Raw genomic sequence first — 18,004 nt, 5'->3', positions numbered from 1 at the left:
ATTGAATAAAGATTTATGACAGGAATAAAGTTAGTTACCGTATTTTTCGGATTATAAGTCCCACTAGCCAGAAAATGTATAACTAAGAAGGAAAAAAAACATGTATAAGGTAATTTCAAATAAAAATAAAATAGAGAACAACAGGCTGAATAAGTGTACGGTATAATAAAGTTTCATGACTGACATGCCTGATAATGTCAGTAACGACGTAACATATCAAGAGTTATTCAGATAACGGTAGCATAAAGAACATGCTAACAAGTTTACCAAACGATCAGTTTCTTCATCCTCGGTGTCACTTTTAACCCTTGGGTCCTTCAAATGAAAAAAAACCCTAAGTTACGCATTTTACAATTTTTGTAATGATGTATTTTGTGTTATACAAACATTCTTTTGTTTTTTTTCAAACACTCAAAATGTTCAGAGGCATCTGTGCTATCCATACATACATAGTTTTTATTAGTTCTTTGGGATTTTTTATTCTTTTATTCTGTCTGGAGGTCCCAACCAAGCCCTACTAACAATCCCGACCGGACGTTCATTCATTCATCTTCCGAGCCGCTTGATCCTCACTAGGGTCGCAGGGGGTGCTGGAGCCAGCTGTCTTCGGGCAGTAGGCGGGGGACACCCTGAATCGGTTGCCAGCCAATCGCAGGGCACACAGAAACCAACAACCATTCGCAGTCACACTCACACCTAGGGACAATTTAGAGTGTTCAATCAGCCTGCCATGCATGTTTTTTGGAATGTGGGAGGAAACCGGAGCACCCGGAGAAAACCCATGCAGGCCCGGGGAGAACATGCAAACTCCACACAGGGAGGCCGGAGCTGGAATCGAACCCGGTACCTCTGCACTGTGAAGCCGACGTACTACCCACTGGGCTACTGGGCCGCCCCCGACCGGACGTATTCATGTAAAATGCATTGGTTTGAAGCCTCCTGCAAAAAGGCAAACTCGTTTGCGATCCTCTGGCACCACCTAAAAGTTGCACAATTGGAATGACCTCAACCCAACAATGTGGCATGCATACGTTTGTTCATGCGAAAACAAACAGATTGATGTAAAAATCGCGTGAAATGCATGTTTACACATTAAGTTTACGATGCATTCAAAAATAGGAATTATAATGGGTCTCTATGGTGCAAAATATGTAAATTGTGAAGATTACGGAATCAAAACCTTTTTTATTATTGCTGCAATGCCTGAGAATTATCGGCCGGTGACGTCATGAAATTTCGGCCATTTTAGAACCCCCCCCCCCCCATACGTTTCAGCTCTCTCGTGTTTTTCCGAATGCCTTTGCCTTTGATTCAAAGACATAATTTTACATTTATCGCAAGCGGTGGACGACGAGGGTTAAACAACTCCCCAACACGGGAAGTAGACGATACGGCGCTTCCTCTTCTACGTTGCTTACGTCAGACTCATCGTTGATTTATTAACACAGGCAGAGAGCGCCCTCTTGTGGTTTATTGTGAAAATAACAGGTGAAATGACATAATCGTGTGTTAATAATTTCACACATAAATCACTCCAGAGTATAAGTCGCATCCCTGGCCAAACTATGACAAAAAATGAGCCTTATAGTCCGGAAAAATACGGTACTTTTACCACACACATTATTTTAAGCACAATTAATGAAGCTACTCTCTATAATTGCAGTCACACATTGTCCACTCATAAATAATGGAAAACACGTCGTTTAATAAAACACACACGAAAAATCCGAGTCAGCTGACCTTGGAAACGCACGAAAGAGCCTCATTATAGGGGCTCATCAACTATGTCCATATTTGGACTTCCTGATTGTCCTGAGCTGTCTGCGAGTCGCCTGCAGCCTCTCGTCTGCGGTTGGGTATGAGTGAATGTGTGTCAATGTACGCATGAAACTACCGTAGTTCAACTTCGCTCGCACTCCTAAAAATTGGAATGGAAGCGGCAACAGTGCGGCGGAAATGAAGGAAGGAGCGTCGAAATGTTGTTTGTGCACGCTACGCGTCAGCTGTGTCACCATGTGTGCCGGAGAGGGTGAAAGAAGTACGCAATTGCACACGCGTTCGTTGCGCTAATCCATGTTTTCCTCGAGTGTTGGAACTCCAACAGTGAAAAATTAAGGTTGTAGAAGAAGCCTCTTGGCGGTAACAACAAACGCATCCACTCGGGAAGCCTCCCTCAAGCAAATGACCAAAGGTTGAGCGGGAGCGGTCGCCCAGTGCGGAAACCCCGCCAAGACTGTCCTCGCTCAGCAAACGGGCAAATCGGTCGAAATGCGCCCCCCCTCCCCCACCCCCCGCTCCACAGGCCAGCGGGTCAGCATAACCATAACCCCAAGGGGAATGTCTGTGACCTTTGAGAGGGAGTCTTTAGTTGCGCAGCTTGTTAGCACCATCCAAAATAACCTCCCAACATGACATTTAACAACGCCGGCCTATTCGACCATCGCAATCAAATGCTTCCTTTTTAACTAAAACTAAAGCTAGTCAGCCACGGGCCGATGTCGTTTCCCACGCAGGCGATACGAACCTCAGCTAAGCGCGTCGTGTTGTCCGCACCACAGCGGCGACATTGGTCTCAGGGTGTGCATTAATACTATTCATCCATCCATTTTCCGAACCGCTTAATCCTCACCAGGGTCGCGGGGGGTGCCGGAGCCTATCCCAGCCCTCTTCGGGGAGTAGGCGGGGGACACCCTGAATCGGTTGCCAGCCAATCACAGGGCACACAGAGACGAACAACCATCCACGCTCACACTCACACCTAGGGACAATTTAGAGCGCCCAATCAGCCTGCCATGCATGTTTTTTGGAATGTGGGAGGAAACCGGAGCACCCGGAGGCCGGAGCTGAAATCAAACCCGGTACCTCTGCACTGTGAAGCCGACGTGCTAACCACTGGATACCGGGCCGCCCATATTATTTATTTATTTATTTGTTTATTTATTGATTTTTATTTTTAATACTCGCGAGCTCTCATTTCAACACAAATGCAGAGCAGATCCAGCCGACGCCGACGTGCGTCTCGCCGGACTTTTACAAACCCGCGGCACCTTTGTTCTGACACGAGCCGTCCCTTTGCATTATTTCTGCGTGACCGAGACGGTTACTCTCAAAATTGCCCTTCCACACACGCGTCACCTCTGACTCAACATTTTGTGTCTGACACGCACGCGTACACACGACTGCCCACCCCCCCACCCCCCCTCACCCCCCTGCCCTGCCCTGCTGCCAATCACGGTCCCCGTGGGTGATTTGACGCACACCTCAAAACATACCCGGACACTCACAAGGATAAAGTAGCGCCATGTACTGTAAGTTGCCGTCACTCGCCTCGGTCGTGAGGGAACACATAACAATAAAAATGTATTGAGATGATGCCACGTGCTTAAAAAGCGATTTGAGAGAACAGAAAAACACAACCGCAAGCATAAATCTAACAACAGCCCCCACTGCAGATACCGAGTGTCATAATCTCAAATCAAACTGCCCAAGGACCCCCCCGGGTGATGCCACAACGCAATCGATGCACGATTGTCCATCGGTGAGTTCTCCATCGTTGAATAATTTACATTTTAATACGATGAGGATATTCTTGCGATATGTTTCTGGAGCGCTAAAACGAGGAAAGCAGCACAATGTATTCTCGAGAATGCAAACAATAGACCGGACAAGAGATTACGATCCAAACCCAAGACGGCGCGATCACAATTTCTCGCTCTCCGAGGACCGGCCGCTTCAATCCAAAGAGGCGCTAACAACAAAACAAGGAATCTTGCCGAGCCTGTCAATCGCGCGATTGACAGGCGGCGCCGCCTCTGCGTCTATTTGAAACGTTAACAGCGCGCGTGTCATGACACACTTCACGTCAGCCGCCGCCTTCGCCACGCTTTCTCATTAGGCAACCCTGCAGGGCTTCCATTTTTCCGAGACGCTTCGTCTATCCTGACTGGGCGGGAGATGAAATTGCAGCATTGTCTTCCTATAGCTCAGGATCCCTCCTCCCATTTATATTCAAAGCTTGAAAGAAAAATTGAGGGAAGCTCTTTTAATCGGCGTTTTTTGATGCGCCGCATCACTTCTCGCGAAGAGACAAAAGTGAGAGATGGGCGCTGGCTTGGAAGATTTTGACAGCCCACCAGCAATAACGTGAAAACGTGAAATTTTTCAAGCTAATACTGACAGGCTAAAGTGTAGCGCGAGGCACTGCGGTTGCCTTTCATTTAGCCTTCAGCGCTAATGCAGTTCTAAGCACAGTAATGGGACTTATTGGGGCTCGTCCAGTTCTGTGCTTCTGCCGGTTTTGTTAGGGTGGTTCTGTTTGTGACCAACAGGTGGCACTATAGGGCACATCCTGCAGTGGCAAACCTGTTGGTCGTTGTGTTTCTGTTCAAAGGTAATTTGTCAAGAAAACGTTCAACACTTATGAGCTTTTTTTTTTTTACATCATTAATGTATTGGTCCAACAAGTGTACTTTTAGTTATACTACACAGTTAAAATGAACATGAAACCGAAAAAGCAAAGGGGTTGTAATGTTTTTTTTGTTTTTTGTTTTTTCGAGTATATTACACATGGAGAGTTAACAGATCGTGAACAATTCTTCAGAAAAGATGCGCTTTATTGCCATCCCTCGTTTATGGTCAAACTAAACATAAAACAAAGGGAATTACACATGTAGACAGATAATATAAAAGTTCTCACAAGCATATATTCTTTAGCTTCTGCAAAGAACGAATGTTTTGTTTTGGTTTTAATTGTTGCCCTGTCTGTACTTCACTTGATTGTGCAAAAATATAGACATACTACACTCTAATTTTAGTGAGATTTTTTTTTGACTCAGTAAAGATATATACGTATTGTAGTGTCGTATCGCGTGCCCAACTTACGAGTTGACTTTTCTGATTTCATAGATGTTGAATCCCCAACTTTTCTCTTGAATCGGACCCTCCGAGACCAAGCGGAGACTCTGATCATGGCGGAGCAAGCGCCGACAGCTCACGGCCACGGCTCACATCTTTCCACTGGTGTGTTTGAACCACAGATTCAAAGTAACCTTGGTCGAGGCTCACGATTTGATGAGACTTTCTATTTATTTGTTTAATTTATTTATTTTTACAAGTGTGCTGAGCCGCCACTTGCTGGGTGTTGCCTCGAGATGACGAGGCTGTCACTCGGCATTCTGTCCATCGAGCGCCGTCAGGCATTTGTGTTCTTTCATGCTTCAAGGCCACCTCGAAAAATTGGTAAATGAAACGCGTCGTTTGGAGGGAACAGCGAGTGTTAATTTGAAGAGGAGTTCAGCTTTTACTTCTTGCACTCTGAAGCGTTGACCTTTGAGGGGGGACTATGATTTTATCAAGTGGAGGGTTAAATTGCCAGCTAATAGAAAGACACCATTGCCGCTTAATCACGAGCATGGACTCAAATGAGACATGACCATTTAAAAAAATATCCATAATATTCACTTTGTGGAGGTTTTTCCAGACGAAAAGAGGTGCAAGAAATTGCCGCATAAGCGTCCAGGTAGGAACATAATCAACTTCAACTTGGGTCGAATTTCCGAGTAATTTCTTCTTGGAACACAACGTCCTATGACATTATTATTATTTTTTTTCTTTTTTTCTGAGAGTTCAAACGGCACAGGAAAGAAACCTGCACAGTGTGCGTCTCATTACGCCCAAGCTCCTATTAGCTCACCGTGCAGATCAATTTTCTGCTCGACCTAATCGGGTTTAAAGAGACTCTCCTCTCAGTCCATTAGGCTCATTAGGAAATGAGTGAGAATGCAACGTGAGAAGGTAGTAACCTGAGTGAGTAGCGGGCGTCATAGCTTATAGCCTCTCGCTTTCTCGCTCTCTCGCTTTCTCTGTGTTCTCCTTTTGCGAGATACAAAGCCGTTTCACGACTTCCAGCCTGTGTGGTATTCTTTTCATCTCACCTTTATTTTTTATTTTTTTCATGCTCACAAATCTTGGGGTTCACTGTGCTGATATGATCGTATTTCATGTCACACCATGTGAAAATTTCTGTTGGGATGACCATAAAACGTTCTTGAATCGTTGGATACGCAACTTTAAATATAGCTTGAGAACCCACAAAATAACATGCGAACAAATAAAATTCAACACAGGCTCTTCCTGCAGTGATCACATTGGCCTCTATGGGGCAGTGTGGTGCCATGCAGTATTCATTGACTGAAGAAGAAGAAGGAAGTTGAACTCCGTTAATTTCAGTCCTAATCACACATTGGGAATAGTGTTGTTTTACTTTTGGCAGCTATTTTAGATTTCATCTTTATCTTTTGGTCGAAAATGCTTCTTAGTTTTTGTCACATTTTAGTTGTTACTATGTGTTGAGTTTTACAATAAATTCCAACTGGGGTGTCTCGAAAGAGTCGGGGAGTGCAAAAACCACACGTCATTAAGCTTGTTATGCAAGCAGCACGGTGCGTTCAGGGTACTTCCATAACGTCGGGATTTATAATACTACCTTGTTCGGCAGATTATTGTTTTTCTTCAATAATGTTTTCAAGATCGCAAGAAGACAAAATTACAATTGCATTTCGATTAATTGCCAAGCCCTTGTAGCAACGTCAGACTGACCAACGAGCTGATCCGAATAGTACAAATGCGGACGTGCCAGCTTTCAGACAGACAGACGCAACGTCATCGAAACCGGGAAACCCAAGGCTCAAGTTATTTTCTGCAAATGTACCAGTCTTCGGGCCAGGTGAAAGTATTAACCGTGTACTTGACAAACGGGCAGAGATGAAAGTATAACTCAAGCACATTGTCGCGCAGGCCGTAAGGCGGAAGAGCGGACGGGGAGCCGAGATGGCGAGAGGAAAATTGGGCAGTGAATGGCCCGACTACAAAAAGAAGAGGGCAAGAATAGAACTTGAAAGGGATCCAGAGAAAATGGGATTAGAGTGAAACTGTGAGAACGCGAGATAAGGGCAACAGTAAGTAGATGAACTAAAAACAGTCGGACAAAGTCGGGAGGAAAGAGATAGTGGGATTTGTTGTGGTTCAGAAGCCAGCATGAGCCAATGACCAGCACAAAACTCCCACAGACTTTTAATGAACAGTGCGAGTTACTTTCGTGGCTATTCAAATTGCTTTTGTTGTACACAACAGTGGTGTCAAACATACGGGCTGCGGGCCAGAACAGGCCCTTCATTGGGCGTGGGGGGGGGGGGGATAATATAAATAATAAAATAGAAATATAAGATGGCGGCCCGGTAGTCCAGTCGTTAGCACGTCGGCTTCACAGTGCAGAGGTACCGGGTTCGATTCCAGCTCCGGCCTCCCTGTGTGGAGTTTGCATGTTCTCCCCGGCCCTGCGTGGGTGTTCTCCGGGTGGTCCGGTTTCCTCCCACGTTCCAAAAACCTGCGTGCCGGGCTGATTGAACACTCAAAATTGTCCCTAGGTGCGAGTGTGAGTCCAAATGGTTGTTCGTTTCTGTGTGCCCTGCGATTGGCTGGCAACCGATTCAGGGTGTCACCCGCCTACTGCCCGAAGACAGCTGGGATAGGCTCCAGCACCCCCCGCGACCCTAATGAGGATCAAGCGGCTCGGAAGATGAATGAATGAATGAATGAAGAAATATAAGATATTGACCACCGTGTTAAAAAAAAAATGATGTTGCCCTTTTGGTCCACCAGAGGGCGCACTGAAAACCACCTACCATTTAAATGGCATTCTGAAGTTGGCAGGATTTTACAACTGACAGACCGAAAAGATAGCGAATAACAGGAGCAAAGTAATCCTATTTCACAAGGTTATTTCACAAAGTTGTATCCCCGTTGCAGAATGGGAAGAATTCACTTCTGCATAAATGAATACCAACTGTAGAAATATTTCGAGACACTGAATATTGCAAAGTGCCGCCCAACAGAGGTTGGTTTGGCGGAACTCTTTATGACGCGCAGCCGTGCCGTCCCATCCTATTCTCAAGTCGAATCATCCACTGTTTTGAATAAAATAGTTTTACGCCGAGATGAAATAACAAGAGAAGAATACGTGTGGGCAAAACCAGCGAAGTCGGGAGGAGCGGGAGGATAGAGATAGCGGTGAAAGGCCTTTCCTCGCCCAGAGGAGGCAATGAGTCACCCAATCAAGCATGCTGACTCACTGAGGCCTGGAAACAAACATGGCCGCAAGACGTGATTTGGTCACCGTGGTCACAGGGCACCCGGGTCCCGCCACGCTTCGTGAGAGAAGTGGAGCGGAAGCTCGTGTCTCCGCATTTACGTGGACAGTAGATGACAATGTGACGCTCGTCGCATGATAACGCAGCGGGGCTCAGAGGACGCACAGACGCCGTAATTGCTCGCGACGGGCTCTTATTTCGATCCCTTGCCAGCGGCCAGCTCCGTCGCTATTGACGGATAGGCCCCGCGCGCTCCGGGCACGTTTAATGAAATTTCTCACCGTCACAGTGTGGGGGGGTGGGGAGGGGATCTGTTAAGAGATCTGCAGGGGCCAACAAAAATCAATCGCCGACTCGTTCTTTGCGGGGGAAGTGCGCTTGTCTCGTGTGCCGTTCTCTTTGGCGACGTTTATAATCAAAATTGTTTAATTAAAGTGCTCCAGAAATGTCTGTCAAATCGGCGAATGAACACACCCACGAGACAACTATTTTCAATCTGGAGAATATATTTTTTTTAAATGAATGCAGCAAAAACTCATTATGGAAAATGTTCTAATGCACTCCCCTGGTATATTGACAGGTCCGCTCATTCCAAGAAAAAAAAAAAACAATCACGTTTTTGGACAGTTTAATGACCTATTTCGACATTTGTTTTCTGTGCAGAGTCAAGCTTTGACTCGTTTTAATTTCATTATGGTCTTGAGTGGTTTCACTGCAGGTCCAGATGAACTCCTTGAACTGGTATCAACTCACAAACGGGCTGATTTGCAGCGCATGAATAATTAAGGCTGAACCCGGCCGGCCCAGTGCTCTCATTGGTGTGTAGAACAAATTATGCTCGACGTGTCTTTCTTACCAACAGCCATGCTTGTTATTCGTCACCGTGGCTTACAATTTGCGCAATTAAGCTCCGTCATGGGATCGGACTCGCTGATGCAAACATACCGATTGGTTCCTTTTTATTTTATTTTTTTTTGTCTGCCCCAAATTGGATGTTCTTGATGTTGCTTTGAGAAAAACTCCACTCGCATGACACAGACTGTTAGCATCTGTTTCTTGGATAGAGCAGTCATTGAAAGCCCTTGAAAGTCCTTTACGCCCATTTATTACTTTTCTTCAAGAACTCAATTTCTGCCAAAAGTGAGAATCCTGACCCCCGCTTATCAGCGGCAAGGACTTGAAATGTGTTTAATTCTATTCCATCACCTTCAAGTCTATCCAGCGGTCCCATACTGTACATTGACTATATTCATCTCTCCTCGCCGAGCTTAGTGTAGCTTCTATTACGATAAGAGCGACATGTCGGGGCATCTTCTCGTTCGTGGAAGAGAATAAACTCAACGGATGTCTTCGGAGCAAAGGCCAGATAAGAACAAGTAACGAAAATGAAGTTAGGGTTATGGTTGAGGTTTGGGTTAGAGTTAAGGTTAACAGCAGAGATGGGCGGTCCGTCTATCCTTGTGTCCAATTTTTGGGACGGACGACAAGAAGTTTTTTTTAAAAAAGGATGGAAGTGAGTTTCCGTCCGTCTTAATTGTCCCTACCCGGATTAAGTATGTGTTGTCAGGAAGCAAAACAACTCGGCCAAAGTGTAGCCAAACACCATTTTCTTCACAGGCTATTTCACCTCAACCGTATTTTTAAAGCAACGCTGCCATCTAGTGTACAGTCATTCATTCATTCATTCATTCATCTTCCGAACCGCTTGATCCTCACTAGGGTCGCGGGGGGTGCTGGAGCCTATCCCAGCTGTCTTCGGGCAGTAGGCGGGTGACACCCTGAATCGGTTGCCAGCCAATCACAGTAGTGTACAGTCAAAGAACATAAAGTGCCTACAGACACCCATTTTACGAACGATCAATCCGTTGAATACGTGATTCCGTGGGAGCCATAAACTCTCTGGAAATCTGAGACGGACGAGGATAGACAGGGATGGAGGATAATTATTATATGAATAAGGACAATCAAGACTGATCTAGCTCACGAACAATTTTCCTGGTAGGGGTATTAAGACTCCTGTCTTGATTCTGCAGAAAGGCAACCAAGCTGTCACTGTGACTTAAAAATACCCCCCAAAATGCCAAACTCTCGGACCATTTAGGAACGTTTCAATTACAAGCTCTAAATATTCAAAGCTGACCGTGCCGCTTTTTAGAGTGTTTTTACTTTTGAACGTCTCCCGTATGAGCGTTCAGAAAGACGGAATGGTCACGCGTGGGGTAAAGGGGTGACGCTTATCCGTCACCCTCGCCGTGCTCCGTTCCCGCCAGCGTCCCGACGTCGCAGACGTACTCCCAAATGGCACTTGCCACGCTTGCTTCTTTCCTTCCGACCTCTCCCCGGTGAGCCTCGAAACACTCAAAATAGAGCTCGCGCTGCGTGTGAAGATCTATTTGCAATCTGCCGCCGATGCCGCTGCTGCAGTTAAAGAGATGCGTGCTTTACCTTTTGTCGTTTGATATCTGGGTCTGGCCTCAAGTGTGAGGATTCGTTTTCTGACTTCGTTGCGCGGAGCTGTTTGAATCGCAACAGCAGGGGGGGGGGACAACGCTGGGAATCGGAGGGCAACAACTGCGGGATTTTCAAGGGAAAGAAAATAATGGTTGGGGAATGGGATACATGAAAAAAAATAAACCGTTCAGCAAAGAAGAACACACATTAGACATCTGGGGACATTTACCCAACGGAGACGTGATAAAAGTGAAAGTGGACAACTTTGGACTGTAAAATGGACGGGAGTTGAGCTCTCATGCAAAGAGTTAACGTCTCTCATAACGAAACGCCTCTGAACTCAATGCGAGTTTCTTTCGGATTCTGTCCATCCATCCATCCATCCATCGATTTTCTGATGGACGTAATCCTCACAAGGGTTGCGGCGCCTTCTGGAGCCTATCCCAGCCGTCTTCGGGCAGTAGGCGGGGGACACCCTGAACCGGTTGCCAGCCAATCGCAGGGCACACAGAGACGAACAACCATTGGCGCTCACACTCACACCTAGGGACAATTTGGAGTGTTTTTTTCGAGTGGTACCCAAATTTCGTTGTATGCTATAGAATGACAATAAAGGGGATTCTGATTTTGATCAATCAGCCTGCCGAGCATGTTTTTGGAATGTGGGAGGAAACCGGAGTACCCGGAGAAAACCCACCCAGGACCAGGGAGAACATGCAAGCGGAGCTGGAATCGAACTCGGTACCTTTGCACTGTGTGTCAGTCCTACAAGCCCCCGAAATTTTCTGCTTCTGTACCATCCGTCTGCCGGAGTTCTGCCCTTTCTTGTTGAACGCAACAGAGGGAATCGGGATCCCCAGCGGCGCCAGATGCTTGCCAGTTCCTCGTCAGCTGTTCAAACAGCAGCCCGATACGCAACTGCGGAGGGCCGGCGCCCCCCCCCCCATCCCTCGGGCACTGTCAGGCACTATCAAAGGCAAGCAGAGTGTAGTACAAAGTTAGCTTCCGATGGATCACCAGCTATTTCTTCACACGTACAGGAAATCCAACGCAGGAGCCAGCGCTAATACGGCCTTTTCAAAGCTCAAACCAACACAACTCCAGTTCGCTGCCCAAACCGAAATCCTATAAAACTTGAACAGTTCCAGTCAAGACCGGGCATTGATACCGGTGCAAGTCGCAAGCATTAGTTGCAGGCGTGATGCCTCCTCACTGCTGAACAGAAACAGAGAGCAAGTGGCTCATAATCACAAACCTTCCAGATCCAGGGCTCCTCTCAGGAGGGACAAACCAATTAATACCGGCAAGCTAAGTCTTATCTTGAGTACTTCTTGTTGCTCTGCTATCTCGCTCCTTCTCTTTCCTTCCAATGGGCTGTATCTGTCATTGCCCTCATTTGTGGGAGCCGGTCCAGTTTTAAGAGCAGGGCGAGGCCGGGCGGACATCTTTGTCTTGTCTCTATTGCGTCGAAGATTTCGAGTGTAATTGCTGCGCTCGGCGCTAATTAACGCTCAGACGGAGATAAGCCGGCGAGACGCTGTGAGCTGCGTCGTGTCTGTTTGCTGATAAAAGGGACGTTTTCAGGTGGAAGAGGAAACCGACGTGACAGCGAGGCAGACACTGGAACGCCACTTACGTTCTAATTACCGTATTTTCACCACCATTCGGCGCACCGTATTATTGGGCGCGGCCAGGCATGGTAAAACATACGGCAGCTTAAACTTACGGCGTGCATGCACGCACGCTAAAAACAAGTTTTTTAAAAAGGCAACAGAAGCAAAACTGAGTTCTGTTGTACTTTATTTAGGCATTATACAATGTACTCATGCGACTGGTACCTGCTAGGGGCGTGCCTTTAGCGTCCTCTTACACGCCTTCACTCATTGGCGGACTTCGGCATGGCTGTCGTCACTCACTCCGCCTTTTCTCTACATAAACAGCGTGTCGGCCAGAAGCGCTCTCAGTCATGCTTTGGAACTCGGGTCAAACACTAGACCAGGGGTCCCCAAACTTTTTCCTGTGAGGGCCACATAACTTTTCCCTTCTCTGATTTGTAACATCAACGATCGTAGGGGAGCTTAAAAAAATGTATTGTTTCCCAGAAAGCCACACATAACCAAATAACCCTTTCCAGGTTCTTTACAGAAAAAAAAGTCAGGAAACAAATAATAACAGTATTAATGTCAAGTCAAGTCAAGTCAACAATATTTCTCGAGCACTTTCAAACAGCCATCGCTGCATACAAAGTGCTATACATGGAGCGATTTAACATGCACAATAAACAGTAAGACAAATCGGTAATAAAGGCAGTAGAAAGCACCAAACAGTAAAACCAAGAACAAATCTAAGTCATGCTGAGTCAAACGCCAAAGAATACAAGTGAGAATACAATGAAATAAATAATAACTAAATAACCCTCTCTGAGTTCTTCACAGAAAAAACAGGAAATAAATAATAACTAAACAACTCTCTCTTTTTATAGCCCCTTGAAATCCACAAAAAAATGAGTTTTGCCATCTATGAGAGCGCCACCTATCTTGTCTTGTTTATGTCTGCTACCGTCTTGTTCACGTGTTCTACTAATTGATCTGAGACACAACTAAAACACTGAAACATTCTATGGTGTGTAAATAACTTTGTGACCTTCATTTCAACCCTATTTGCATTGTGGGTCATTTTGCCCCGAAGACCACCTTTGTACTTTTTTTTTGTACAGCTTCCATGGAAATGTGAATAAAATCAACATTTCAATTTTTCTGCAGTTAGGGGATAATCTAGGAAAAGTAATAAAATTTCAAGTTATAAAATTATCATTTAGGGAGGTTTTTGGGGCGTTTTTAACACAGTGACGGGTCATTTTGACCCGAGGACAACAGGAGGGTTAGAGGGCCGGGTCAAATGTGCCCGCGGGCCGTAAACGGCGTCTAGTTTGGGGACCCCTGCACTAGACGCTCCGCATTATAAGGCGTCCTGTCCATTTTTGAGAAAATTGAAGACTTTTAATGGCACCTTATCGTCGGGAAAATACGGTACATGTATTATTTTAGTGGGCGGGGCAAAATCGGGGTGTCCAAACGAACTGACGCTTTCGTTCATGAAAAATACAGTCTAACGTTCAACAATGCTTGGGCCGAGGTTGTTCGATCCTGGTACGAATTTCGACTGAAATGGTTTCCGAGGACCGTAATGAGGGAAATCGACATTAAATCGCAACGCTGGTTGGTTTGAGTTCAAAACAGATCAGATGAGATCTTCTTCGATCTTGTAAGGAGATGAGCAAACAGTCTCAAGCTAAACAACGACGGCTCGAGCATTGCCGAAGAAAGTCGTTTTTTTTTTTTTTTTCACCAAAAGGGCTTGTTCAAACCTTTTTTTTCTTCTCTTCCCAGACCAGTTTTTGATAACGTAGCCATGGCAGAAGACCCGCGCCCCGGCGGTCATTACCTACCAAATTACAGCCCAATGTCAAGGCAATTTCCAGATAATCACCCGCGTTACAGAGATAGACGCCGCTCCTTCTATTTTGCCGCTCCGCGGTGCAGTTTCAAACCAAAAAGCGGAGCTCCCTTGCTCTCAGGCAGGGCCCATTATCGCTCGCCTCCGTCCCATCAAAAAGATTCAATTCCACGATCGGTCTGTTGTACTTCAGCAAATATAAGCCTATTTTTTTTTTTTCCGAGACTCTATACCAGGCATGTCCAAAGTCCGGCCCGCGGGCCAAATCGGGCCCGCGGTCGAATTTCATCCGGCCCTCGGCCCCTGTCATAAAATCAGTGCCGTCTGGCCCGCAGGTTGGGCGCAATGGAACACGTGTTGCATTGACTGAGGTCTCGTCGACTGGTGAGTGATGTTTCATAGAGTACTGCTTCCCTCTAGTGGTTAAATGAGTAATATCATTCACTAAATGAGTAATAGCATTTAGACACTAGAGGGCATCACTCACGAGTTAACAAGACATCACTCCGTGTTTATATTGACTGATATGTCATATTTCAAATGATCCTTGCAGTTGTGGAAATGTGTATTGCTTGTTCATTTCCCTGTTGTTCGAGTCAAAGGTTTTGTGACTATTGAAAAGTCATGGTGATACATTTTATTTTTTCAAATCAATCAATTTGCACTCAGGAGACTTCTGTTTAAGAAAAAGTCAAGTGAATAAGCAGTTGCATGTGGTATACCTGTTTCAAATGATTGTTGAAATTAAAATAAAAATGGAAATGTGAAACAGACTGGCTTACTAAAATTTGTTGAACAATATTGTTGTTCAATGTAAAGAATGTCAGCCAAGGTGGGCCCCCCGACATTTTACCACATAAAATATGGCCCCCTTGGCAAAAAGTTTGGACACCCCTGCTCTATACCCTTGGCTAAATCCTGCTCAGGGAGGGAAAGTTCGCACGTTGCCGTGGAAAAATCTGGGTTCTTTCTCAGAGCCGCCGCCAAAGGAGTCGGACGCGCGGCTTCTCATCGCGTCTTTCAGAAAGAAAATTTAAAGTCGCACCTTTTTTTTTTAAACGTCCTGTCATCAAAAGAGCAATGCGTCAATTTCGGGTGACGGTGAGAAGGCGTTGCTGTTTGATGAGCCGTTGCCTCCACGGACTTGGATCGCAGCGTGAAGGAAGACTACACACTCCTACACCCCCCCCCCCGACCTCCCCCCTCCGCAGCCCTTCGCAGCATTTGTGTTGACTTGTTCTGCGGCAACAGTTTCACTTTGCTTTCCATCTCCTCGTTCCACTTGCACTCTTTCCGAGCCACTGGCTGCGGCCTTTAATCGTCGCTGGCACCTGTCCCCATGAGCCATAATGTCCGCCATCCATCAGTAGGGGAGGGGCGGGAGGGGAGGGGGGGGGGGTTCGAACGGCTCCCAATTGCCTCACCCTCCCCTTCCTCCATCACTGATACCGGCAAGGGGGAACCGTCTCATACGACCACAGCAGAGAAAAGCGTCTGATGAAGAACCAATCCAGCAGTATTGATCTCGACCAATCAAGAGCTGGTCGAGACCAATCGCGAACCGATGTTTAAGTGCTCCACGAAGGCCGCGAGAGAACTTTATACTCGCCTTGAGGCAGATAAAAAATAACGCAGTGTAATGATAAAAGAAGCCGTGTCTTATTTTCATCGGAATATGTAAGACCATTTTTTGCTATCTTTTTTGTAACCGGCATGTATGCAATCAAACTTTTTTTTTTTTAAATGGCCGCCAACAATGTTCACTCATCAATGATTCTGTTGATGACGAAGTCGTTTCAATTTGTGACATTCAGTCCAAAGAGCCCACTGGATTGCAATTCAACATTATTCGGAGATGGATCACATACGCGTTAAAAGAGGAAAAAGACAATGAGAGATGTTAAAAAAAAAAACTGTAGATTTTTTTTTTTTTTCAAACCCAAATATCTGGAACATGTCATCGTTTTTATACCAACTGAGATAAAAGGCTAATCGCAGTCACTGATGTGTCATTTGACATGCTGGGTGCCATTTCATGTGTGGAAAAAGAATGAAAATGGGTGACTGAGTCCCAGTGTGAGATTCACTTCCTCCCATTTTTCACTAATCTTTTCTTTCTGGTCTTTTTAATGGTCTTTCTATATTTAGACACAACGTGAGTGCATGTGTGTGTGTGTGTGCTACTGTCAACATTTCTTTTGACTGTGGGCACTCCGAGGGAACCATCACCATGACGAAAAGACAGTCGGTTCAAGACGGCCAGGTCCAAAAAAGGTCAACTTCAATCAATTCCCGGGTCTGACGTGACAACTGACGTCAGCACCCGGCCTGAAGGCGCTTCCTCCTCCTCCTCCTCCTCATGATTCGCGGGCACTCTCGCCACTTTTGCCGGCAGCCATGAAAATGGCCGCCCCTCTGCCAAAAACAGGCTGCCCTCAGCAACGGTGGAGGCATGGCTAAACCTCGCCAACATATGCGCCCGCTTACTCACGCACATGCTCGGACCCACGTACGCTTTGTTATCCCGATGTGGTGAATTCGCACTCCATCCCCCCCCCCCCCCCCTCCCTCCTTTATTTGCTCTTGGCCTGCATTTTTCGGGCAGACCCGCACCTTAGCCACGCCACCGCCGCCGCCAACCACCGCACTGCGCCTTGTCTCAGCGTATGCCTTTTGACAGCGGGGTATAAACAGAGAGCCTGTGCTGGATTAAATGGAAGCAAATGGTGTGCAGCTAGCTCACACAGACTTGATCCTTCTGCGGAGTGCCCTGAAGCTGAACAGACAAAACACTCGAGCCATGTGGACAGGGATACCTTTGGGGCGAGTGGGTTGGGGGCTTATACGATGAGTTTATTTCTTAACGAGGCAGTAATTGCGTCCTCGGAGGAATTTCAGTGCTAGAATCTCCGCCGGGTGGGCGTGGTCAAAAACTGAGTGTCGTTATTTACGCTCAGGACGCTTTGTGAGTTGACGGCTTGACATATCACTCAGTCATGGACTCGTCTTGCGGCCAAACAGCCTGTTAGGGCCACACTTTGAATGAGGTGACTTTTGTGGGGAGGGATGTCAGGACTGCTGGCAGACGCCGCAAATGTCTGTTTCTGTCGCTTCTTCCTGAGACGCAAAGAAAGCGTCGATTCTGCCCGCCGTGCGCCCGTGCAGAGGCAGCCTCGTTTCTCCAATGCAGAGGGCATTGCACTCCTTGTCTTGCCACCGACACCACCGACAGCCATATTGTGGACCGACCCCGACGCCTAATCTCAAATTTAGAACCAAACAAGCCGTTTGGATTCGGTTGAAATGTCTTCAACAGACAAGAACGGTCCATTTCCTTGATTCAAACGTTAAGGATGACCATGACCTGGATGAGCGAGTCTCTACAAAGGCTTTCATTCAGGCAGAAGTCAATGATGAGAATTCAATCACATTTTTTTTTGTTGCTCTTGGAGGTTGTAATACTCTGGTTTCACATTCAATCACGACGCGGATACGACAGGGCAGCATTGCAGTCAACAAAGACCACGCCAACAAAGACCAAGTTATTATTGAGACTCCAGAGTAATGACGGAGACTGTATATACTATAGGAAAATCTCATACACACACACACACACACACACACACACACACACACACACACACAAAACACAGAATCACAATGACGAGCATCGTTTCGTCATTAAGATTAAGAAAACCTTTATTAGTCTCACAATGGAGAAATTCCAGATTCACAGCAGCAAAGTTATGAAAGGAAGAAGTAGAACTACAAAAAAATAGGAGCTGCTGGAAAGGCAGCCACTCTCGCGGCGCCATTTTGAAGTCAAAAAAACAAAAATAACACAAGACAACACATAGGACACAGACAGTCGTTCAATCTTCACCAATTTTCTGCATACACTTTGTTGTCTGAAGCAGTTATAGATGAAAGAGGAGAGGATCAAAGTGTCC

Source organism: Hippocampus zosterae, chromosome 1, assembly GCF_025434085.1.
Source record: "Hippocampus zosterae strain Florida chromosome 1, ASM2543408v3, whole genome shotgun sequence".
In the NCBI taxonomy this organism is placed as follows: domain Eukaryota; kingdom Metazoa; phylum Chordata; class Actinopteri; order Syngnathiformes; family Syngnathidae; genus Hippocampus; species Hippocampus zosterae.
This window is presented reverse-complemented; position numbering follows the sequence as displayed.